General features: G+C 33.8%; 1 long non-coding RNA gene across 1 annotated transcript in view; it reads left to right on the forward strand.

Annotated features, from left to right (window-relative positions):
• The window catches only part of LOC143049920 (uncharacterized), a 28723-nt gene extending 11432 nt beyond the window's left edge, over positions 1 to 17291 (forward strand). The window contains exons 2-4 of the long non-coding RNA XR_012970362.1: positions 10368 to 10585; positions 11440 to 11584; positions 12717 to 17291. This is a non-coding gene — a long non-coding RNA (uncharacterized LOC143049920). The remainder of the gene's footprint in view (positions 1 to 10367; positions 10586 to 11439; positions 11585 to 12716) is intronic.
• The last annotated feature ends 9181 nt before the right edge of the window (positions 17292 to 26472 follow it).

The following is a 26472-nucleotide window of genomic DNA, read 5'->3' on the forward strand; positions in this document are numbered from 1 at the left end:
AAAGTATATAGAAACTATATATTTTTGGAATCAGTGTGAAAGAAGCTATCATATGAGACCGGATGTGACATTTATTTCACCGGAAATAGCATATTATCTCCCTTATATATCACTCAAAAAGATAATTAAACCATCATTTATCGCCTCAGTATGAAGAAACTACCTTCTTATCATAATTTCTTTGGCGTGGAAAGACTTTCAATTGTTCTCTGAACAATTGGTTTTTAATTTATTTTTTTTTTCTTCCGCCAAATTTTGTTCTTGCGATAAACATTTGTTTTGCAATATGTCGCTTAGATATTTGGTATATGATATCGAACAGTTTATGCGCTTTTGAAATTTACCCTGCGTAACCGAATACTTTTCTTTGTAGGAGTTATCTCCCCAAACACTGTTTTCCTTGTGATCACAACTCCTTCGCAACCGTAAAAGATTACGACAAATTTATTTAATAAAATTGCTCGTTATATCCTTCGCCTGATTTATCCAATTTCGACCGAAGCAATATGAACGGTCCATATGAGAGTTATTTCCCTTTTTGTATTTGAAATTTTGAAATGTATTTTCAACTGGAACACCATAAGTGATAGAGACCTAGGATCTTTTGATTTGAGGTCCTTGGTCCAAAAAAATGAAAATTAGGTCAAGGTCAAAGGTCAAGGTCGTATTTTAGATTTTTATTTGTTTTTGATTTCCCTATAACTTTGGAATGGTTATAGATACAGAAAATTTAAGTAGTGAAAAATGCTTGGTACTTCAAAGGGCAACTTTGTTACGTTATGACTGTATTGGTTTTACCATTATGTAAGGGACATAACCCCCATTTATGGTTTATAAAAAGCCATTATTAGGCAAAACTCTTAAACAAAAGGTCCTTGACCCATAGGGTCTTTTGCAATGACATTGTGGAGCAATGACCTTGACGAGGGTCGAAAGATCAAAGGTCAAGGTCATGTACTAAGAGGCAAATTATGTGATTTTGGCACTATTTAAAGAGTTTTATGTGTGTTTGAATTCCAACCAACCAACCAACCAACCAATCAATCAATCAATCAATCAATCAATCAATCAATCAATCAATCAATCAATCAGTGCATGTTTCCGTCTCATGTGTTTAATATGGAGTCCAAGATCTCATTTGCTTCTTTTTCCTTCTTGTTTAACCAACCAACCAACATGTTTAATCAACCAATCAACGTGTTTAACCAACCAACAAACCAACCAACCAACCAATCAATCAATCAATCAGTGCATGAATGTTTCTGTCTCATGTGTTTAATCAAGATATTTTTTGTTTCTTTTTCGCTGTTTCAATTGCCCTATCTAACGTGTTTAATCAGTCAATCAATCAATCAATCAATCAACCAATCAACCAACCAACCAACCAATCAATCAATCAATCAATCAATCAATCAGTGCATGCAATTTTCTGTCTCATGTGTTTAATCAAGATCTTTTTTGTTTCTTTTTCGCTGTTCAATTTGACCCTATCCAACGTGTTTAATCAACCAACCAATTACCCAATCAATCAATCAATCAATCAATCAATCAACCAACCAACCAACCAACCAATCAATCTATCATTGTATGTATGCTTCCGTTATGCGTGTTTAATACGGGGTCCAAGTTCTCATTTGGGTTTTTTCGCTTGTTTCAAGAAAAAAAAAATCCACATTTGCTCTGAAACTACAAGTCCAATCGACCTGAAAATTTGCAGGCAGCGGGGCATACATGTACTAAAGGTTCATAAAAAAACTTGGTGCAGATATCTCTCAAGACTTTTCCTAGAGAAAAGAAATGGCAATGCTGTAAAAATCGCTTGCTAGGTCCGTAAATCTCAGTAAAAACCTACAATAAAATGTCCGCTCCGAGATTGAAATACTAATCTGTGTTACAAACAGGTGCTGAAAAATGTACATTATCAGAAAATAATCCTTAAATGTGTATTAAAGTTACACCGGATCGATTAAATCCAAAACATGCACTGCTGGTGAACTGTGATCAAAATGTCAATTTCCTACAATGACAAAAGAAATTACATTGTGTACATTCTGTCTCTATACATGTTGTCTGTACAACGTCCCCACCTAAAGAGAAATAAAAAGACTAAGTTTTCGTTATTATAAACCCAAGTCACGTGATGTCTCCTCAATCTGGCGCGCGCGCTGTACCTGAAATAAAATAAAAACTTTCCAAACTAAACATGAAACTTCTCCGGTAAAAATGATATAGACCCCATACAGAAACAAACAAACAAACAAACAAACACCCCCCCCCCCCCCATTCAATCAATTTCAAAGGGGGAAAGACCGCCTCCAATTGCTTTTTAAAAGCAATTGATTTATATTTATTTTTTTTTTCTTCCGTCAAATTTTGTTCTTGCGATAAATGTTTGTTTCGCAATATGTCGCTTAGATATTTCTCATATGGTATCGTATAGTTTATGCACTTTTAAATTTCACCCTGCTTAGGCGAACCATTTGCTTTGTAAGAGTTATCTCCCTATTCACTGTTTATCATCAGAGTGCATCTCCTTCGTAACAAAAAAAGATATCAACAAAATTCTTTTTACAAATTGTTCGTTACATCCTCAGGAATTTTTGGCTAATTTGGATGCGATTCGATGAAATTTTATAGGAGTTATCTACCTTTACAAAATAAATTTGTCGGTATATGTTTTCAACTCATCAACTATTAACCATATAACCCTGGAATGTTTTTATTTGAGGTCCCTAGGTCCTAACTTAGAAAATGAGGTCAAGGTCAAATGTCAAGGTCAAGTTCTAAATTTTGACTTTTCCTTGTTTTGAGATTTTCTCCGACACTTTTAAAGATATACATTAAAGAACAAGTGCAAAATGTTTGCTTTATTGTAATGAAGATATGTTACATTTGGTCTGATACAATTAAATGGCATCTTATAGGAGTTAGTGCCCCTGAACTGTCTTAATATAAGGTTATTTGATTATAACTTCAACTAAGTTCATTATAAAGCCACATGACCTTGTACAAAAGGTTAGGTGACATATGACCTTGAAAAAAAACAACCGGAAGTGACCTTGAGAAAACCGGAAGTACATATTTTTGCACTTTTTTTATGTAAAAGTACTCGGAATCCATATATTTTGTAATAAAGATACATAAACGTATCCTTCAAGACTAGAAATAACTTGCGATAACCGGAAGTAGCCAATTATCTTACGTTGTACACTAACAAGTATATACAAACTATATATTTTTGGAATCAGAGTGAAGTAAGCTATCATTTGAGACCGGAAGTAGCACATTATCTCCTTTAGTTCACTTTAAAGCATATCAAAACTATTAGTTATAGTACAAAATGTATCAGCTTGAGAAACTAGCTTCTTTTCAAAATTTCTTTCATGTGGAAAGACCTTCAATTGTTCTCTGAACAATTGGTTTTTAATTTAATGAGTTTTCCTTTTACCTAAATGTCAAATTGGTATCTACGTCTTCTTTCCGTAAGTACGTTCTGGGTCGTCCTTCTGACAGAGGTACGTCATTTTCAAGATGGGTTTTGTTGATAAATATTCTAGCAGAGAAAATCTTATGTCCACAATATTCTAATAGGATTTCCAATAAAATGACATACGTACCTAACTGGGACCGGTTATTGCTAACCCATTAATTTTGTTAAATGCGTTACTCAAGTTTTAACTACGTATTCCTAAACTATGAAACCCATTCATACTAAATTTTATCAATATCAAATATTTCTAAGATGATGAAAAACGAAAGAAATCATGATTTTTATATATCACGTGATTATTGAGATTCCCGCCTAAACTTCACTGACATAAGACCCCGTATAGATACGTACCTTTACCTATCATACGATTCATTTGTGTTGTCTTTCATGGTATGACTTTGTTTTTCCGATATACTTTGCAAAATTTAATGAACATTTTAGTATTTGATATTGAATTGCTTTTGTTTGTCGTTATTAGATTATTGTCCCTTCTTTTTTTCTTTTTTTCATGTTTTATGATATATAATGTCCGAGGGTATTTATTAACAGATAAAAAAATTTTAGCGATTTTAGAAAAAATGAACTCAAAGTGTGAATCAGAATGTGTCTCTGTTCCAGTTATTAACTGGGATTGCATCATGCTTTATTAAGCAGCATTTCAAACGTTCTCCTCTTCTGCAGTTAATCTCCTTAATTTACAATCTCCAGTTTGTTTTTCTACAGGGAAAACGTACGTCAACGTGAAGTGTATATTTAAAAAAAAAAATTAATACAGGTCTTGTAATTTTAATAGTTGACATACACTTTTTTTCAAATGCAAAAAAAAAAAGTCAACGAACATTAAAAAAAAGAATCTGGTGATTGATAATAATGTTTGTTAATAAACGTGTACACCAATTCGATTTATAGATTGTAATTTGGAAGGTGTACTTGATTAGCAACTGATGACTTATAATCTGAATATAAACATTGGCCTCTGTGGATAGTAAACTATCGATTTATAGTACATAGCAATTGAATAAAAATATCCGGTCCCCAAGTATCTCCGATTAAAAGCGGATGAGAATGCCAATTTACATCAGTCTTTACGGGAATTTTCTTTTACTCTTACTTTGAGTTAGCGAACATTTTAAGTTTCAATTTTTGTCTCGCTTTGGAGGTACATATATAAAGAGTGACAACTATGCGATAGATCCATGGACAGGATCACCAGTGAAGGTGTTTCACGACTGAAAAAAACATTTTATATTCATAATTATATACTTGTATATGAGATAGACTGGTAGCAGGCTGTCCCCGAACCGAATACGGGTTCAATTATTTTGTTGGACCCCCTGATGACTATTAGACTGTATTTTTTGGCTTCTCTACCAAGCATGATGCATTCACGAGTATAAGAGCAGGTATTATTTCACTCGTAGAAAGACACGTGTGTCATAATAGTGGTTACGCTCTCTTGTTTCCTAACATATGAAAATAGGACTCTAAGTGTTGAGCATGTATAAAGAGCCTGTGTCGCTCACCTTGGTCTATGTGAATATTAAACAAAGGAAGCAGATGGATTCATGACAAAATTGTGTTTTGGTGATGGTGATGTGTTTGTACATCTTACTTTACTAAACAGTCTTGCTGCTTACAATTATCTCTATCTATAATGAACTTGGCCCATTAGTTTCAGTGGAAAATGTTAGTAAAAATTTACAAATTTTATGAAAATTGTTAAAAATTGACTATAAAGGACAATAACTCCTTAGGGGGTCATTCGGTAATTTGACTTATTTGTAAATCTTACTTTGTTGAACATAATTGCTGTTTACAGTTTATCTCTATCTATAATAATATTCCAGATAATAACCAAAATAAGCAAAATTTCAGGGTTGTCTGATTCATCTGAAAATTTCAGGACAGATAGATCTTGACCTGATAAACAATTTTACCTCATGTCAGATCTGCTCTAAATGCTTTGCTTTTTTAGTTATAAGCCAAAAACTGCATTTTACCCCTATGTTCTATTTTTAGCTGTGGCGGCCATCGTGATTTGATGGCCAGGTCACCGGACACATTTTTCAAACTTAATACCCCAAAGATGATTGTGGCCAAGTTTGGATTAATTTGGCTTAGTAGTTACTGAGAAGAAGAATTTTGTAAATGATAACCAAGATTTACGAAAAATGGTTAAAAATTGACAATAAAGGGCAATAACTCCTAAAGGGGTCAACTGACCATTTCGGTCACATTGACTTATTTGTAAATCTTACTTTGCTAAACATTATTGCAGTTTACAGTTTATCTCTATCTATAAATAATATTCAAGATAATAACCAAAAACAGCAAAATGTCCTTAAAATTATCAATTCAGAGGCAGCAACCCAACAACGGAATGTCCGATTCATCTAAAAATTTCAGGGCAGATAGATCTTGATCTGATAAACAGTTTTACCCCGTCAGATTTGCTCTAAATGCTTTGGTTTTTGAGTAATAAGCCAAAAACTGCATTTTACCCCTATGTTCTATTTTTAGCCATGGCGGCCATCTTGGTTGGTTGGCCGGGTCACCGTTTGGTTTTATTTGGCCCAGTAGTTTCAGAAAAGAAGATTTTTGTAAAAGTTAACAACGACGACGGACGACGACGGACGACGACGGACGACGGACGACGACGGACGACGGACGACGGACGCAAAGTGATGGGAAAAGCTCACTTGGCCCTTTGGGCCAGGTGAGCTAAAAAGGTTTATGCATTTATCATTATCAGTTCATCATCCCAAATACATACCGGTATGTAATAATTGTCGCTGGATATAAGACATGTATACATCAGTAGCAACATCATTATAATTCTATAGCTTTAGGCTAAATCTCCGTCGTAAGTACATGTATAATATATAGCTTGAGGCTTCTTCGTCGTAAGTATTTTAACTTGAGGCTGAATTCTTATCCGATATTTTAGCCAATTTATGTCGAGAACTTATTTTACGCATGCATCTTTATGCTACATGGTTTTTATAAATATCCAAGTTAAAAAGCCAATAGGGATCATATAATTATGTTTATCAAATGTTCATGTCACAATTAAACCGGTAAGAAAGGGATTGACTCGTGAGACTGAAACAAATTAAGCATAAAAACAGCAATTTATAGTTTTTATTTTTATTTTTTATTTCCAAATAAACTCCATGTACTGATCTAATAGTATCCACAGTTGCTGAACACTATCTTAAATACAACTACAACTAATAAGTAAAGAATAATTATCCAGTTTATAATATTGATCAATTATGTCGTACTGTTACACCATTATCCTAGTATGGATGTGCATGTCCCTAGTCAGGAGCCTATGATTCAGTGCTTTATTCAGTTTGTTGTTGTGTTTTCGTTAATTTTTTTGTAAATCAATTTGGCTATTTGTTTTCTCATTTTAGTTGTTTTACATTTGTAATTTGTGGCCTCTTATAGCTGACTATGCTGCATGGGCTTTGCTCATTGTTAAAAGCCGTACGGTGGCCTATAGTTGTTAAAATTTCTGTGTCATTTGGTCTCTTGTGAAGAGTTGTCTCATTGGCAATCATACAACACCTTGTTTTTGTACATATCACAAATAAAGTATAAAAAAATTCATAGACAAAAGCACAGAGTGTCTGTAGGACCATAAGTGGTCAAACTGTACAGCAGATTATACGTAGTTTATTTAATTTCATTAGCTAACACGTCAGTATCACATTTCTGTGTTCAGTGAGCTACTAAATCACGCAAAAATTTCGGTATATAGTCTTAAACTTTTAAGTGTCATGCGAGATGCAGAATGATCAGACATTGTTGTTTTTAAATAGTTTTATTTATCAAAGTAGAACGACAATCATTGTTTTTTTCGTGCAATACAATTTTTGACTCATGCCCGGATCGAAGATATTTAAAATAGGGTGTAGTTCCCGATAATTAAGAAATAATTCATGTAAGCCATAGATTTGTTGGAAATTTACACATGGCCTGGGCCGTGATATTCGAATTTTATCCTGAGCGTTAGTGAGGGGTAAAATTAACGAATATCACGGCCCAGGCCATGTGTAATTTTCCAACAAATCTATGGCTTCCATGAATTATTTCGATTCTAATAGGACAAATAAGTTCATTCAAATACTTAAGCGAGAGTGGGTATGCCGTATGTGAAGCTGTCCTTTTTTACTCCTTGTTAGATAAAGTTCAAATATTCTCATAAATCTTTAGCTTGCATTGATTATTTCGTTAATAACCGCTGGAAAAATATGTTTAATTCTCAAACCCAATATTTCCGATTTTTAATTTACATATTTTCTCGTAAGCTACCGTCAAATCCAAAATTGACATTTCGTAACGAAGGAGCTGCCATGTTGACTCGCTGAAATCAAATGCAATAGAATAGAAAACAAAACAAAACAAAACCTTCCTCAGAATTCCATTTTAATACAATATTATACGAACTTCGATGGTTACAAAAAAGTTTATATTTTTGTGACATTGACTAAATATTGTGTTTATACTGCAACTTAAATTAGTATATTGATAGCTTTTAAAATCGCAACATAAATATCAAGCTTGTTTTCATCCCTTAATGAATCCCTGATTTTAGAGAAAGTGTTCCATGATAAAATTGACATTGCACAAAATATAGCTGTGTTACTATATTTAGAAAATAAACAAAACTAGTTGCAATATATTAATTCTTTTTATTATGCATCCGATTAAGAATAAAAGTTCTTTTCTCTTTTGTTTTATTACAATTTCTAATACAATAAAATTGGCAAAGCGTTTGCAAAGTAGGTTCAAATACATGTGGATTTACGTGGGAGGTATATTGTAACATACATTATTATGTATATTTCTGAGTCTGCGCTGAGTATAGATATATCGATAATTTTCACACAATGTTGTTTACAAAGCGAAAGAAGCACGTCATATTAGAATTGAATTTATACTGACGAGCGGAGCAATGCGAAAATAATATGGACGACCAGGGGTGTGGAAATGCTATGCCCGACTCGCCCGACTCGTACTTTTGAACAACCGGACAAGTAATTATTTTTGTCTGGGTTGCCCGTGGACAAGTAAAATAATATAAAAGACAAAGTTCAATTCCAACAGAAATATAGAACTAATTTCAACATGTTCAAAATATATAAAGATGTTCAATTTATGTAAAAGAAACCAATGGTTCATGACGATAAATATTACATAATACCGAAAATAGATAGATTAACAAAATAAATAAAAATAAGTATGCGAACCCGAGTTGTGTAACATTGCATTGGTTTTGTCCATTGACACTGGATGGTCGATTAGGTTTTATCCATCATGTACCGGAAGTGTCATTTTATATGATTTTGTATAGAGATTGAGATTGATAAATACTTTATAAAACAACGGGCAAGCAAGACAAAAAGAGTAATGAGTCGAGTAAAAACCTTAAAACGCAAATGGAGGATAAGGAGTATTAAAAAAAATACGGAAGCGAGAATTTCAGACATCGTGAATATCAGATTGCACCTGGCTATCTAGGATGGAAATTCGGAAAATAAATATTTTTTTTGTCTTTATATTTATAGATCAAAGGTCAACATTATTTGTTGTCAGAGTGGTAAATGGAAGGGACGGTTTAATTGCCCATCAATACAATTATAAAAAAAAACACAAACAAAAACAAGTGTGTTGATCAGTTGAGAGAAACAACAAAAAAGTCAATAGTTTATCCATTATTTAATTTCCATTTCTTCACTCACTGTCCTCTAAACTTGTATATCATTATATGTACCTACTGGCTACAATTTTTATTCCAAAACTGCTGCAAAAATTACCTTTACATGTTATTTCATTGGTTGGTTTGCTGTAAGGTCATGAAGGTTTTTGTCCCATAGATGATAGATGTTGACCTACTTTACTTAATTTTTACACATAATAAACAAATGGATTTCACTTGTTTGTGATGCAGTTGTAACAGTGCTAAGAATCATATATTAACTACAATGAAATACTTCAATATTTATTGGGACCATCAGGGCAAGTAACTTTTTTTCCGGACAAGTGAACTTTACAGTTTTACTTGCCCAGGGACAAGTGCCCACAGCAAATATTTCCACACTCCTGGACGATTATACGCTAAACATTTGTATAGATATTGTGGAAAACATGAGATTTTCAAAGTTATTAAGCGATTGAAGGGGGATTACGCTGTATCCTCGAATGCACGTTTAGGTATACATGGACAAACTCCTCGTCCCGTACATTAGTATAGGTAAAGTCGAAAAACTACTATTTGATAAATATATCAATGATATGAATTTCTGCCCACATCAAAGATCATCAAATAATTTTTTTTCAAAATAGTCGAGTACACCTTTTACATTCGGGTGTGTTGAAATCTACTTTAAACGTTAAAAATTGTAAAAACCAAAACAAAAGACAACCTTCTCGCTTCGGAATTCATTATTTTAATATTTTCATTCTAAATTTTGTCTTGGTAGTTTTGAAATTTCATAATTAAAGAAGAACTAAGATATGGGTCAAGTAAAATGAGAAGAAATGATGAGTGTATTTGATTACAAGTTGTTAACTTACTTATTCCATTATAATATTTGTCAATAAAATCATTCAAAGTTTAATGAAAAAATATTTAAAGATTAAAACATTAATTGGGGTTGATTTTTACTTAAAGTATATTCAAGCAAACAATGCCTGTTCTTAGAGCAAAACATGCATGCAGTGTATGCTCCCATCTGTCATGCTTCAATGCAATAGGACGAAATACGTTGAGTTAGGTCGGTTATGTCGAGTAAAGTATTTTTATTGGAAATCTCTAGTAGAACCAATATTCAATATTAACTAATGTCGTTTTCAATTTCTATTGCAGGCAAAGCTTGTTCAATATCGTTTGATTTGACATTAATGATTTGTTTAATACGAAACCTAACAGAAATATCAGTAGGAGATGTATTGCCAGTTGCTTCAGATACAAGTGAAGGAGCTGATTTATATAGGCTTAAGCATTACAGGAACATGATAGTTCATCATTGGGATGGTACACTATCGGATAAGAAATTTGAGGAGTGCTGGACCGATATAAGTCAGGTATTTTAAACATGTATGCAGTGTAAAACAACTACCCATCAACCGACATAATTAAATTTGAAATCCAATGTTTAACTCCTTGAATATATACATATAGGGAACTTCCTGTAGTCTGTTTGCCATTAAAACAATTTTAATATAAGGACAGTTAACGATACTGACATTTTAACACAAAAAACACGTTTACTTTAAAAAGTGTTTTGTTGACAATTTATGTCAGCACACGCGTCCAAAACGTAAACAAATATAGTTTGTACTTGGAGGCGAAATGCCTTCTGGTGGCGAAAATATGCTAAATTAAAGTTATGCTACATTTATGTTACCAGAATAATTTTTCCATAATAATCATAGATTTTCCATTACGTAAACACTTTTTAAAATTATCAACTGCATTGATTCGGGACTTAATGAGAAACAATTTGTATTAGTGAATTGATAAAAAAAAATATATAGCAGCATCCGTCGTTTAACCAATTATCAATTAGCATACAAGTGATAAGTCATAATGAGGATGTCACAATTGACAGAATCGACAGAATCTGATCATGAACTTCGACTTTTCATTGGGGAGTTTTTGTACAGAAACTTAAATAACTGAGATGTAATATTCTTCGTTTGGACTTTCAGATTATTTTCTCATGAAATAATCAATATAATATCAGTTTATAATGTATTTGAATACATAGAATTGGCTCATGACTTGTTACATGAATCTTTATTTCATTTATGTGTTGTTTTAATATTATAATTGTCTGTATTTTGATCACGCCTCTATTGTGCTCTTTCCAATAAAATATTGAATTGAATTGAATTGAATTGAATTGAATATAACAATAACTGATTTATTTTACAAGGCAATTGTAAGACTAGGAGGTACCAGCTTTCTACAAACCTGTTCTGATTTGAAGGTCAGCAGAATGAACAATAGTGATGAGGAGATTTTGAAAGAGCTAAGAAATATAGAAATATCCAGCAATCCTGTTCCAAGAGGTGTGCGAAGTATGTGTCTGTTTTCATTTTATAGTAGTGTTATGTAGAAAAACATATTAGTTCAATTTTTTCATTGATCAAGTTAACTATATTATCATACTTTTATATTGCAATTTATCACTCTTCATGGGAAAATGCCTGTACCAAGTCAGGAATATGACAGTCCCTTCGTTTGATGTGTTTGAGCTTTTGATTGAGCCATTTGATTAGGGACTTTCCGTTTTGTTTTCCTTGTAGTTCATTATCTTTGTGTTTTTACTTTTTACCATTTGGTTTAATTTGAAAGTTTTTTTTACTTTTTCATTTATCTAATTTATCAACTAGCTATATAGTACACCAAAATCAATGACAAAAATGTTATCGAAAGTTAACCTGTATAGTATTACAAAGTAAGTAAGATGTGTTGGGTACTTTAAACGCAATTTAAATAGAGACGGTAAAGTTTAGAATGTCAGTCGATACCAAGGACAATTATAAGTGTATGTTTGAAAAATGCAGGCATAATAGTTATATTTTAGTATGGAAGATCAAAAAGATAAATATGTATTTGATAAGCATTCTGTTCAGAAAAAGAGGATGGTGTTGATAATCTTAAAACATGGGTTGGTGAAAACATGTACGTAAGGTGGTAATTTGATAAGTTAAACTTATTTGTATGTTGAAACTCCTTAATATGAATGTTTTTCCAAAACTTGTTGCAGAAATAATCAAAGTTTAGGAACATTCAGTTTTTATGAAAAACAGTTAGGAATAGTTTATTTAACATAAAAATAGTGTAAATGGAAATAACAAATAATAATTAAAAAAAATCACCTCGCTAAGAACAATCTGTATTGAAATTGTATGTTGATGACTTTTTATGGTGGGTAAAAATTAAAAATATACTTCAAAGCAAAAAGATTGCTGTAAAAGTGTTCTCTTTTTATACTGTATACAATATACAATTCTGGTCATTTGTATAGCTATTATTTTCAATCGACTCAGTCTGTATGAAGCACAATTACACGAAATCTACTTTTAAGAACAATGGCAGCTATATAAATGGGTTATATTTAAATTCATATGAAACTAAGAAGATAAACTATTAAATTTTAATATAGCAAACTGTTTACATCATTTCTCATTTTTCTGCAAAATTCAGAAATAAATAGAGAAATTATTGAAGATTGGGAAAAAGACAAAGTAGCAGAAACAAGGGCTATCAAACGCATATCTCAGCTGATGGAAACACAAAATGTTGTGATGGCAGTGGGATCATCGGGATGCGGTAAATCTACTTCAATTCATTATGTGGCTCTTCAATTATACCACCATCAGGGTTATGATATATTACCTGTATATAGCCCGGAAGAAGTTAGACAATATTATGATCCAGAATGTAAACAAGTGTTTGTTGTTGATGATATATGTGGGAAGTGTTCTATTGATTTAAACCTGGTAAATTGTTGGGGTAGGCAGTTAACAGAAATTCAAAAAATGTTAAAAGATCAAAGAGTAAAAATTTTATCATCATGTAGAACTCATATATTTCAAAATCGTCTTTTCAAAAACCTGTCACCTCTATTCTTTAAATCATGTGATTTGACATCCGATTTCAAATTGGATTGTAAAGAAAGAAAGGATATAGCCAGTATTTATTTAACAACGGATGACATGAAATCATTAGAAGTTACGTTTGGTTTTGAATCTAGGCAACAAACAATCTTATTCCAGACCCCAATTCAGCATTTTGACTTCTTTCCTCTTCTTTGCAGCGTTTATCCAATGCAAAAGTCCTGTAATGTTCGTCATTTTTTTAATAATCCGATAAGGGTTGTAAGAGATGATTTGACTAATCTAATGAATGCTTATGACCAAAAAACAATTGCTACTCTCATGCTTTTTACTGTTTACAATAATACTATAGACGAGACTTTGTTATCTAGGACCTCTAGCCTAAATCAAGTTTTAGAAACTATTTCTGATAATTTCCATTTGCAACAAAACTTTTCAATTCACTGTGTTAAATCCGAACTAAATGATTTGAACCGGTGTTACGTAAAAAAGATAGGGTGTAGCAATTTCAAAATTATACATGACAAGATATATGAAATTTTAGTATTGGTTTTAGGTGAACACAAGTTCGATGTTTTACTCAACCTTGCCCATACAAATATCATACGTGATATGTTTCTACTAACTTCATCACACAAAACCAAACAAATTAGTGAGGACCATATCGAAGGTTTTGTAGAAGTTTCAAAAGAAAATGAACCAGACTATTTTAATCGTCTTAGAAGGGATATAAATGACGGGTTTGTAGAAAATGTTTTGAATAATAAACAAATGAAATATTCTTCTTTTCGTAGAAAACTAATTAAAATAATTAAAAGCGAATCAAATATAAAGAGTGCATTAGAAAATCTTTATAAACATGATAAAGGTGCTGTATCTTCTTTATTTCTTGTAATGATTCGACTTGGCTTTACCGAAATGGTCGAAATTTTGATAGATTATGTTGATTTGAATAACGATGACGAGGATAGGTTTTACCCTAAAATTATTAAAGGTTGTGCAACAAATATTATGAAATTGTCATCAAATCATGACATTGATCCTGGTACTACATTTTCTGTAACACCTGGAATAGAAAAATCCCCATTATTTGTTGCTTCCGAAAACGGCTATACTGAAATAGTAAAATTATTACTTGAACATGGAAGCGATCCTAGTATGGATGTTTGGAAGAGAACGCAAAACACTCCTTTATATGTAGCTTCCCAAAAAGGTTATATTGGTGTTGTTAAATTATTACTTTTCCATAAAGCTGACCCTAATTTAAATATTAGTATGTTAGTAACCGATGGATTTCGTATTGGTATGATAGGAAGACCACTAACGCATTCCAAGGATAACGAATCGCCACTTTGTGCAGCTATTAATAATGAACATTCTGAAGTCGTTAACATTTTACTGGATAACGGTGCAAACGTAAACTTTCATGGATGGGACGGGACTCCCTTGTACTTAGCTGTAAAGAAAAGAAATCTTGAAATTGTAAAATCATTGTTAATTCATAAAGCGGATCCTACTGATAGCTGTGATTTTAATAAACCTACTCTCTATATAGCTTCTGAAAATGGAGATATTGAGATTGTTAAATTATTACTCAAATATAAAGGCAATCCTAATATACATTTTCATTACAATAAAATGTCACCTCTTCATATGGCTATACAAAATGATCATTTAGAAATTGCGTTTTTATTAATCTCTCACGACGCAAATCCTTATGCCCTTGATATAAATAATAAAACACCGATGTTTATTGCTTTGGACCATGGCAACATTGATGCATTTCGTTTAATAGCGGCAACTAAAAAAACTGTCACGCTCGACACTAAGTATATGCTATCCACAATTTTGTATTTTGCCTCTAGATATGGTGCATCTGTGATAGTAAAATCAATGTTAGAGCAGACAAATGTTGATGTTGACGATAATAGCCATAATGAATACAAATCAACGCCACTCGGTGTTGCTTCACTGCTAGGGAATACGGAACTTGTCACTATATTACTAGATTATAAGTGTGATCCTAATATAACTAGCATGTATGAAGAAGCTATACTATACGATGCATCTGTTTTCATTGAAATTTTATGTGAAGAATTTGTTAGCCGAAATATATTTCAAACACACAATCTTACGCCTGTATATATCGCGTCAAGGTTTGGTCATAGTGAAACAGTGAAATTGTTGATAGAAAAGAACTGCAATCTCAATATTACAGATAAAGGATCACAGAAATATATGTGTGAAGAACCCATTCTTTATGTAGCTGCATTAAATGGTCATGCAAAAGTTGTACAGTTGTTATTAGAAAACGGTTGTAATCCAAACGTTTGCAATAAATTCAATACAACACCACTGCACGAGGCATCATGTCAAGGTCATTTTGAAACTGTAAAAGTACTTTTAGAAAATAACTCTGACCCTTGTATTATTAACAAAGGAAATGATAGTCCTCTATTTGAAACGGCTGAAGGCCGTAGAAAGATTGTACAGGTTGGATTAAAGTTCATCTTTGAGTTTGAGCGTTTTGTAAGCATGTATAAAAAAACACCTTTGTGTATTGCTACATACCTTGGTCATACAAATATTGTTGAGCTATTAAACAACATAGATACAAAGACTGAAATTTTGTACTTGCGCCAGACCTCATCACTGACGCTAGAATAAAAAAAATTAAAGTGCCAAATAAATACCGATCCAAAACTGAAAAATAGAAAATTATTAAAGTACAATAAAAATCGACAAAAGCTACACCGTCATGATGCTTGGGCAAGGTATAATGATATCAAGACACTCTTAAACGTTTTGTTTATATTCATATAAGGTTGTGCATTGAAATTGGATTCACAAAGGGAAGCAACTGATCTTACTCCAACATTGATTTTGTTTGGTTTTTTTTTAATTGAAATGTAAATTTTAATTGAAATGTAAATAAACTCATCATAGATACCAGGACTAAATTTTGTACATACGCAAGACAATTTAAGGAAACTGAAGTTCAGAACTATGTACATTTTGTTCAGAAATAATAAGAAATATTTTTCACATTTTCTGGGAATGTAATGTCACACAAAACGTCTGGCTATCCATTATAGATTGGATTAGAAATTATAACATCTTCTTGCCTTTCAGTGCAAATGAGGTCATGTTAGGCCAGGTGTGTCTAATGATTTTGTCAACAGTATAACAGTAAATAATATCTTGTTGTTATGTAGATACTATGTATACAAATGTAGATAAAAAAGAGCTTATTGTCCACAAAATATGGTGGCATTGAATATTTCAAATATTAGATTATAAAAAATATAGAAAAATACTCTGTATGTTTCTTAACCCCTGCACAATAAATAAAAATGGATCAGAAGTGGCAATTGTTAGAAGCAGCATTTAATCAACAAAGCAGTTGTAATATTTATATCTTATTATATCATTCGTTTTGATCGATCTTACAAATAAACTCATCATATATACCAGGACTAAATTTTGTATATACGCCAGACGCGCGTTTCGTCTACAAAAGACTCATCAGTGACGCTCGAAACTAAAAAAGTTGAAAAGGCCAAATAAATTACGAAGTTGAAGAGCATTGAGGACCAAAATTTACAAGTGTTACTTAACTCTTAATACTTTGTGTCCAATACTATATTATGTAATTTCACATGTTTTGTCTTACAAAATAAACAAACTACAAGAAAAACATCAATCATGTATCACGATTTTTATCTTTCCTATTTTCAATATAAAGAATACATCATTGCTTTACCATGAATTCATTAATCTAATGTCATGTGAATTTTTGTGTTATTAAATTTGCTGTTACAAAATGTTAGAAATTATTATAAATTAAGGAATGTATCTCCCTCATGCAAAGCTCTGATTCCTTTCACGGATTTGTCTATACTTTTTGGACTTTTTGGATTATAGCTCTTCCTCTTTTATGTAAGCTTTGGATTTTAAATATTTTGGCCACGAGCATCACTGAAGAGACATGTATTGTCGAAATGCGCATCTGGTGCAGGAAAATTGGTACCGTTTATGTTATTAACAGAAATTTTTATACTATACAATGAACCTTGATTTTTCTTTTGTCAATTGTATTTGTATTTTTGTATAGAATTAGTTTCAAGTTATTTGTTTTTGTATGAATAAACTATTTATGAAAAGCTAAAATGAACTGTTTGCTATATCATTTCAAAGCATTGGCCTCAAAATATATCCTCGTAAACATCTATGATCAAAACTATTAGTATTTAAGCGCGCTCACACTGAAGTTTTGTGCTTTGTTTGCCTGTTACCATTTTACAATACGCACGACAAAATTGTACTTGGGGATCACCTATGTAACTACAAAAGGGGGAGGGGGTTATTATTTTTTGTTTGATTCAAAAACACATTTATTTATACCGCAGTCTTACTAGGCCACGATCGCACTACGAAAAAAATGAAACTTTTTACGATGGTAGTGTGATCGTGCAGATCGCCATAAGGTAGTAGTACGGTCGTGGTGAGGTCTTCATGATCATGATGAGCGTGGCCAACTTTAAACAGGTTCGTGGCAAAGTCATGTCGTGGTAGAAGCGTATTGAGAGCGCAGTATGGTCGTGGTGATATCACAAAGGTCTCTGTCCCATCGTAGCGACAGCGTAGCGAAAGTGCAATTATAGTCGGAGAGACTGCGCTACAATCTCACAGCGACTTTACGACCTCACTACGACCATCACGTTTTTACCGCGACTCAAACACGCTTCCACGACGACTAAATCACGTTTATACCACGCTTATATCACGCTGTTCAAGGCCAAATTACGATGTTAGTACGCCCGTGCCGTCCTTATTACTAGTACGCTGTTCTTACGTTCATACAACGATCATCATGCTCATTGTCATTGTCATAACAAATTTATAAAAGATATCCAGCTTTTGTTTGTCTGTATGTAGTTTGGACCTCTTGTACTTTATCTTCAACAACTCAATCATTCTTGACACATCTGTATCATCCTTACTATCGTTCACTAAATAATCGTCATTCGATCATAATGGACCAGCAATAGGTTGTGATTCAGGTTGGATTAGTCGGTCCGACATATATCTTCTTGATTAAGGTTCGTTACTATCAGATCTCCCGCTGCCTCTACCCTTGCCCTTACGGTAATTGTGGTAGCATGACTGTGTTGTTTCCGAGAAACACTACGTATCATGAAAAAAGCAGGAATGATACAGAATTTATATGGAGCATCATATTGACGTTATTAATGGGACATTTTTCCCAAAGCACTATGCACTTATCTGGTATTATTTCGTCAAAACATGTCTTAAGAATTTTGTTATGTTCCTAGACAAATTTTTTTATCATTATTAAAAGTAAGTGAACCCCTCTTTTAGGGAAGTTGTTCCAAATATGATGGATTATCCTCCCTTAAAGTTTTATTTTTTTTTAAAGTAAATGTTTAGTATTTATTCATTACAATGTAGTCTTAAGCTAGGGTCACACATTCACGATTTACTGCCGTCCTTGACAGGACCATTCCTGTTTAAAATTTGTCAAAAGTCAGATCAAGATCCTGTAAATCGTTGATGGAAATTCTAATTTTGTAAAAAAAAAAATAATCACGACAACAATCAGATATTGTTCAGGAAGCGTCGATATGCAACCGTTTCGTAGCGAATTTGTCCCGATAACCCCGTTCTCAATCCGCAGAAAAACAACACTGAAAAAATTCTCCAGATCATTCCCGTTCCATAGGACACCGTCCAGAAAACACAGAATATTGTTAGGATATTGATTCGATACAGCAGAATCTGTCACGACAGAGTCACCCTTGTAATCCGACAAGTCAAAATCGGCTTGGTTTCACCGAATATTACGGGTAGCACCTAATGCGGGGTTCACACATTGCCGATTATTGCTCCCGTTTGAGATCAGACAGCAATACGACACGAAAAGTGAAAAACTCGGATTACTATCCTCAATTATTTGGAATGTCCTATCATTGTATGAACGCAGTCGTATAAGTTCGTAACAGATTCCTACGGGTCGGGAAGGGTCCGAATAGTTCGGCGAAGCATCCCGACAGTTAGGTGCGTCCCGTAAAATTCGGGGAAACTCAGCCAATTTTGTGTAGTCGGGTTACAGTCGTGCCTATGTCGTGACAGATTCTGCTGTATCGTATCAAAATCCTAACAATATTCTGTGTATTCTTGTCGGTGTCCTGTGCAACGGGAATGATCTGGAGAAATTTTTCATTGCTGTTTTTCTGCCGAATGAGTCCAGATTCCATCCTGATCTTGTCGATTGCAAATCGTTTTTGCCAAAACCGTTCCGAAACAGTCCCGTTATTAATACGAAATTCGTCAATAATACCCACGTCAGAGTCCCGACAATTACAGAATACAATAAGACTGAGACCTGACAAAGCCGTTTACAATGCGATAGAGCGGACCGTGATAGGATTACGTTCCGACAGTACCTGATCATCCCGAGTATGCCGACAGTTTTTGAACGGATAACTTCCGTAAGCATCGGTTCACTGTCTGATCTCTGTCGGATTACATTCGGTAGAATCGGGACGCAGTCGTGACAGACTCGGTCGAGTTTTACCAGGCGAAAGGTACAAATTGGAATAGAAGCGAATTGAGAACGGGATTATCGGGATAAATTCGCTTGGAAACGGTTGAATATCGACGCTTCCTGCACAATATCTGATTGTTGTAGTGATTAAATTATTTGTTATACAAATTTTAATTTAAGTTTGAATTTCCATCCAGGATCTTGATCAGACTGTTGACAAATTTTAATCGGGAATAGTGCTGTCAAGGACGGCAGTAAAAATCATGAATGTGTGACCCTAGCTTAACTGTCGGTTTTTTTCGCTGAATTATCCTGACTATTCCCGACCCGTAGGAATCTGTTACGAACTTAAACGACTGTGTTCAGACAATGATAGGACATTCCAGATAATTGAGGATAGTAATCCGACTTTTTCACTTTTCATGACTTATCGCTGTCCGATCTCAAACGGGAGCAATAATCGGCAATGTGTGAACTATGAAAGATAAGATAATCATAGACAACAATTGGGCAAACGTATCTTATTTTTTAGGGGGGGTCAAAAAAAGGAAAATTTCAAACGAAAGATATATTTCATATTACTTGGCGAAAAATATATTGTTTTGACGAAATACTAGTAGGTGGCAAAAGTAATAATTGATCCAGGGGAAACCCAGCCTGTGAGCGTAGTAAGATCGCGGTATAAAAGGGATATGATCGTAGTATGGTCGTGATAAAATTGTGTTGCAATCGGATAAATCGTGGTATGATCGTAGTGAGGCCGTGATGAGCGTAGAAAGATCGTGATTATCGTAGTGAGGTCGAAGAATAAGCGTGGTGAGAACGTGTTTTAATCGTAGCGGGATCGTTGTAGAAGTGTTATGAGGACGTAGTAGCAACGTGATTGAAACAAAAATTTACATTTTCATGCCGCTCATACTGCGATCTCATCCCGATCTGATTTCATTTTAGATCGCGGTGAGCGTGGTGCGATTGTGTTCTAGTGGGACTGGGGCTAAAGCTAGGTTCACACTGCCGATCAGATCAACTCGATGATCCAGATTGTCCAAATTTCCACGACCAAGCTCAACCAAGTTCTTGATCAGGCCTGTTTACGACTTCTACCAGACCCCATCCGACTGTACACGACCTTAACTCGACCATTCACGACTCCTTAATGACTCCATCACGACTCCATTCCAACAACAAAAGGAATACTTATTCGATAATTCCGATCAGTTCACGATCTTTACAAGATCTTTACTCGGCTGGCTAGACCAAATCATAGTTTGACGTCGCGAAAATAACAATTTACGTTAGCAAAGTGATTACCTCCCCTGTAACTGTATCGTATGCCCTTAATTGTTACCCTTGTCCGTCCGTACGCACGTACGTCCCAACACGACCCTTTATAATGTTATATATGCTAGCTGGGGCATTATTGGTGTCCAATGGACACATTCTCCGTTTATTTGGTTATATACAGTAGAAGGTCCGAGTAAATTATTCATTTAAAATATCTACATAGAAATAAAGCAGGATTTGTGGACAAGGTGGTAAGAGCTCAGAGAGACAGGTTAATAGCTTTGGCGGAGCTTGTAGAGTACATAGAAGACGGAGAAGATGGTGTAGACATCAACAAGCACCGAGAAATATAGGCGAGGCAGTGGCTGGCACGACGACCACTGTGTGGTCAGTTTGAGAGACTTGCACTAACTCAATAGAGAGGAACCCAATACTTATAAAAACAGCATCATAGTGGACACTGATATGTTTTCTTTTTCTTTTTGGAAATGACACCATAAAATGAGATTTGTCACTGGATTAGTACTTATGTTAGATAGCAATATACATCAACTTTACCATCCCCATTTCCGTGCTTTCTTTCAAATAAAAGCGTACTGAATGTAAAGGTATGTGCATAAGTAAGTAATCAGTGTTTTTCATAGATTTGATATCCATTAGTTGCATGGTTAAAGATATTTATTTTCTTTTTGCTGTATGGCAACAATAAAAATATTGCAAAAAGAGGGCAAAGATGTCCCCAAAATTTTACCCAAAGTAGAATTTCAATCCCCTTGAGTGATACCTTTTCTAAAACAGTTTACAACTTTACATATATCTTTCAACCAAAGTTTGGTAAACGTTGTGTGCCGTTTGTTATAGTTTGTTAAACGTAACAGAAGTAGAAACAAATGCAACCTTTGGTTAGAGGGGATTGAATTTTTGGGTAATTTTAGACAATGTTTTGAGTTATGACAAGCAAGATCACGTTTGGATAATTGATTTAATGTTACAGTTAGAAAGAAACGCATCATTTGCACTAACAAACGACGAACGACAAACTGTAGACGCATTTGCAGCGAGTGTATAGTTTGTCAAAGGTTATGCAAACTTGCAAAAGTATGTTAGAAAGTAGAATAAAATTATCAAAACGTGTGCTCGCTGAACAGTTTGTATCGTTACTGTTAGAAAGAATTCGCACCAAATAAAAATATTTGTCTTTCGTCTCATTTTTGTGTGAAATTACGTCATAAAGTTCGAATGAAAAGAAAATTGACTGTAAGGTGACCTATAGTTGTTATTGATAATTCCTGTGTCATTTGGTGTTCTGTGAAGATCTGTCTCAATGGCAATTGCACCACATCTTCTCTTTTTGCTACAAAACAATACGGACAGATAAAACAGAAAATAGCCCATAAAACAGGTAAATTATAATCTTGATGTTCTTATAAACCAACTTTGAAAGATAATTAGGCATCAGCAGTCATACAATGAATATTATTGCACAATTACTTCAATATTTAAAAAATCCGGCGGTGCCAAAATTGCTGGATTTTCTTCCCTTCCGGAACATATGAGATCATCCCAGATGGGTTACGTGTTGCTAAGTTTTTAGTTTTCTATGTTATGTGGACTGCTGTTTGTGTTCTCGTCGGTTACCATTTTTCGCTATGGCTGTGTCGGTTTGTTTTTAACCTCTGAGTTTGATTGTTCCTTTGGTGTCTTTTGCCTCTCATTTGAAATGTTACCTCTCCTTGCAAAAGTAAAGACACGTACTGTACAAGGAGGAATTTTTGTACAGTTAAAAATAATGTTGCCAATATATTTTTGCGGAAGCATAGTTATGAGGGTTAATCAGATCTGCACACACTTTCAAAGAATCGTATAGCAGTCATGTGTTCTCGTGTATGACCGAGTAGAGATCGAAGAGTGGCCGAACGTGGTCGCGAAGGGATCGGGTATAGGTCGAGTTGGTCTGGGATAATATAAATATTCAAGTCGCAGTGATCTGGAAGCGATCGGGCATTGGTCGAGTTAATCTCGAAATGATCGGAAATTAGTCGAGCAAAGATCGAAATGATCGAGTACTGGTTGGTAAAATTTTTGTATTCCGACCAAACTCGATCTGTACACGATCCTTTCCCGACCAATTCGACCGCTACTCGACGAATACTCGAATGTTTTTGACATGTCGATGACGAGCAAGGTAGACTATCCCGAAGATTCTTGTCGATAGAGTCAAACCAGTCTCCCGATCACGTAATTTGTCTTGATCAGGCGTGATCGAGTTCATCTGATTGGCAGTGTGAACCTAGCTAAACTAAAGTAGTGTTTAAACGCTATCAATACATTTTTTTTTTCAATGTCTAATACTATAAGGTATGGAGCCAATCTTGATTCCATTTTCTCTTTTTGGAATTTCATTTACAAAAAACTGTTACCGACAAACGTTGCAGGCCTTTTTGTATCTTTTTCTACTTTGTTGGTGTCCATAGAAAAGTAGAGTTTAAAACTGAACAGGCGTACTCTGGTGTTTGTCTTATTCAATATGTTCTTGATCTGATATCGAACTTTTGCTAAATTTGCAACATCTAAGTGTGCAGTTTGCTTTGCTGCATTTGATGTTTATGTAATTCTGTGTTTTTAGCCTGTCAACATGTTCGAGGGTGTTGCCTGTGGAGGTGTTATTATTATATGTTATTGTTTTTTTTTTTTAAATTTGGTTGATGGTCAAGACATAACAATGTCATTTTTCAATATCATTTTGAAAGACTTTGCAGTCACTATAAGTTACATAACCAAATATGCAATTGTATCAACTGCAAAACGATTTATGTTAAAATGTAGGCCAACTGGTATGTCATCTATGTAAAATATAAACAGACTTGGATAAAGTTCAAAACCTTGATGCGCTACAGATTCTACAAATACAAATCATTAGGTCTCGTCTGCTACGAATACTGCTTTGTTACGACATGATAAAAAATCTTTTATCTACATGTCTGTGATTTTTTTTACCCTGGATATCATTGTGATGTAGTTTGTGTATATATCGGTTATTACTGATTTTATCAACGGCTTGAGAGAAATCCATTATTGATATATCTGATGGTTTAAAAGTTGTTCTAATTCTATTTTACTAGAAAAATAATGTTCACATTGCACTTAACTCTGTGTAAAAGTGAGAAAAAAAAATTAAAACGGAAAGTCCCTGGTCAGATGGCAAAATCAAAAGGTCAAACACATCAAACGAATGGATAACAACTGTCATATTACTGACTTGGTACAGGCATTTTCTTATGTAGAAAATGGTGGAATGAACCTGGTTTTACAGCTAACTAAACTCTCACTTGTTTTGACAACGATGCGTGAACAAAACAAACAGACATAATAGGTAAAAATGTTAAATATACAGCAGTCAACATTGTGTTATAATCGTAATCACTAAAAACAAACTATTTAAGAAAAAAGCACAATATAGCATATAGACTAAGCATAATAGCAAAATATAAAGACAAGAATACACAAAGTTTAAGTGTACTCAACACGCCTCTGATAGTTGTGCAGGATGTACAAGTACACAGCCACGCATTTTGCAATTAAAAAAAAATACAACAGCTCTTTGATGGGTTCGTAGGTGTCCTGTCACAAGGCAGAATTTCTGTTTCTATCAAATAGATTTATATTTCCCAACGGCTGTTTAAAATCTTCCAAATTGTCATTTTGGACGACCTATATTACAGGACCTACTTGTCTTTAGATTTTTTTCTGTGAATTTGTTCTCATCCTTAACATACGTGAAATATATACCACTGTACGTTAAGCAACCAAAAATCAATTAACCAATCATTTATTTTAAATTCTTTTTTCACCTATTAATACGCTTTTTTTTAGTCTGCATAGTCGTTACATCATTAGAAACCCGAAAACTCTACAAATCAATAGAACGATTTTCTTAAATGTACCGACCAGTCTATGTTCGTCGGACAAACTATTATTTTATTAAACTGATAAAAAATATACATTTTTTTTTCTTAATAACATACAGGAAACATTTCGTTATATCTCTTAAACTCTTAAACTAGCTTTATGTCAAGTCGAGGCTTAAGATCCTATGTTGGGTTCAGTTGGGTTAACCGTTTGATGATACAATTGATGGTTTTTAAGTCTTCTTTTTTAATGTTGCATGTATGATAGTTTTTAAATTTAGCAGTGCTTGGTTTTACGAAAATTAATTAAAATTGTCGATTGAGAGCATCTTATCTCAAATAAGTTGTAATTATAAACTGACAACGCCATGGCTAAAAATTAAAAGGACAACCAGACAAACAATAGAACACATGACACAATATAAAAAATTAAAGAATAAACAACACGAACCCCACCAACAACTAGGGGTGATCTCAGGTGCTCTGGAAGGGTAAGCAGATCCTGCTCCACATGTGGCACCCGTCGTGTTGCTTATGAGATAACAAATCATGTAAATAGTATAATTCGGTAGGTCACATTTATGAAAGGGAAGGGGATTGTAGTTACGACGTAAGAAATATATCCGATATCATTTGTGAAACGGTTATTCCATAACAGTCAACCAACTCGTGATGGCGTCCGTAAAATTTACGAAGAGATGATTTCAACTTCACCATTTGGAATTCTTGATTTAATAGCTCCCTTATGAGCAACAAAATCATGAAAATCATGAAAGAAAATGCAAGCACGGGAATATCGTATCAATTGGGAGATATACACACCGTACGCAGGTGCTACTTGAATGTTGCTACTTAGAAAAGGAAAGTTCACAATTGGAGAGCTAAAATCATCTCTTTTGTCGTAAAGTTTTGTTTTCAATCGACCCTCATTGTCAATTTCTAGATGTAAGTCAAGATATGAGGCCAACTTGACTGTACCTGTTGTATCCTTTATCTCTAGTTCAATTGGATAGATGCGTTCGACATAGTCATCAAATTTTGAATTATTTAGTGAAAGAACATCATCTTTATAGCGGAAAGTAGAGTTTAAGGATATTGCTAACTTCTTATCTTTCTTCGTAAGAAATTCCTGTATGAAGTCAGCCTCATAATAATAAAGAAACAAGTCGGCAAGAAGAAAGGCACGATTCGTTCCCATTGGAATGCCGATAGTCTGTTGAAAAACACGTCCTCCAAACGTAACAAATATGTTGTCAATCAAAAAATCAAGCATCTTGATAATGTCAGTTTCAGAGAATTTTTTGTTTGAATCAGAGTGATCCTTTACAAAGTAGGATGTATCCCTTCCTAAGACAATACACTTGTATCTTCGTTGGCCATTCTTTTTGTTGAAACAAAGCAATACCAACTCTTTTAATTTGTCTTTAAGTTTGGAATGTAAAATACCTGTATAAAGTGTAGAAAAGTCAAATGTTTAAATACTATAACAAGATGAAAAAGAGAGTTAGATTGTATGTACTCAAAAAGATCTTTGGAATTTTTAAGGATCCACACCTGATTCACGCCATCTCTAGAATAGGCAG

Source organism: Mytilus galloprovincialis, chromosome 10, assembly GCF_965363235.1.
Source record: "Mytilus galloprovincialis chromosome 10, xbMytGall1.hap1.1, whole genome shotgun sequence".
In the NCBI taxonomy this organism is placed as follows: Eukaryota; Metazoa; Mollusca; class Bivalvia; order Mytilida; family Mytilidae; genus Mytilus; species Mytilus galloprovincialis.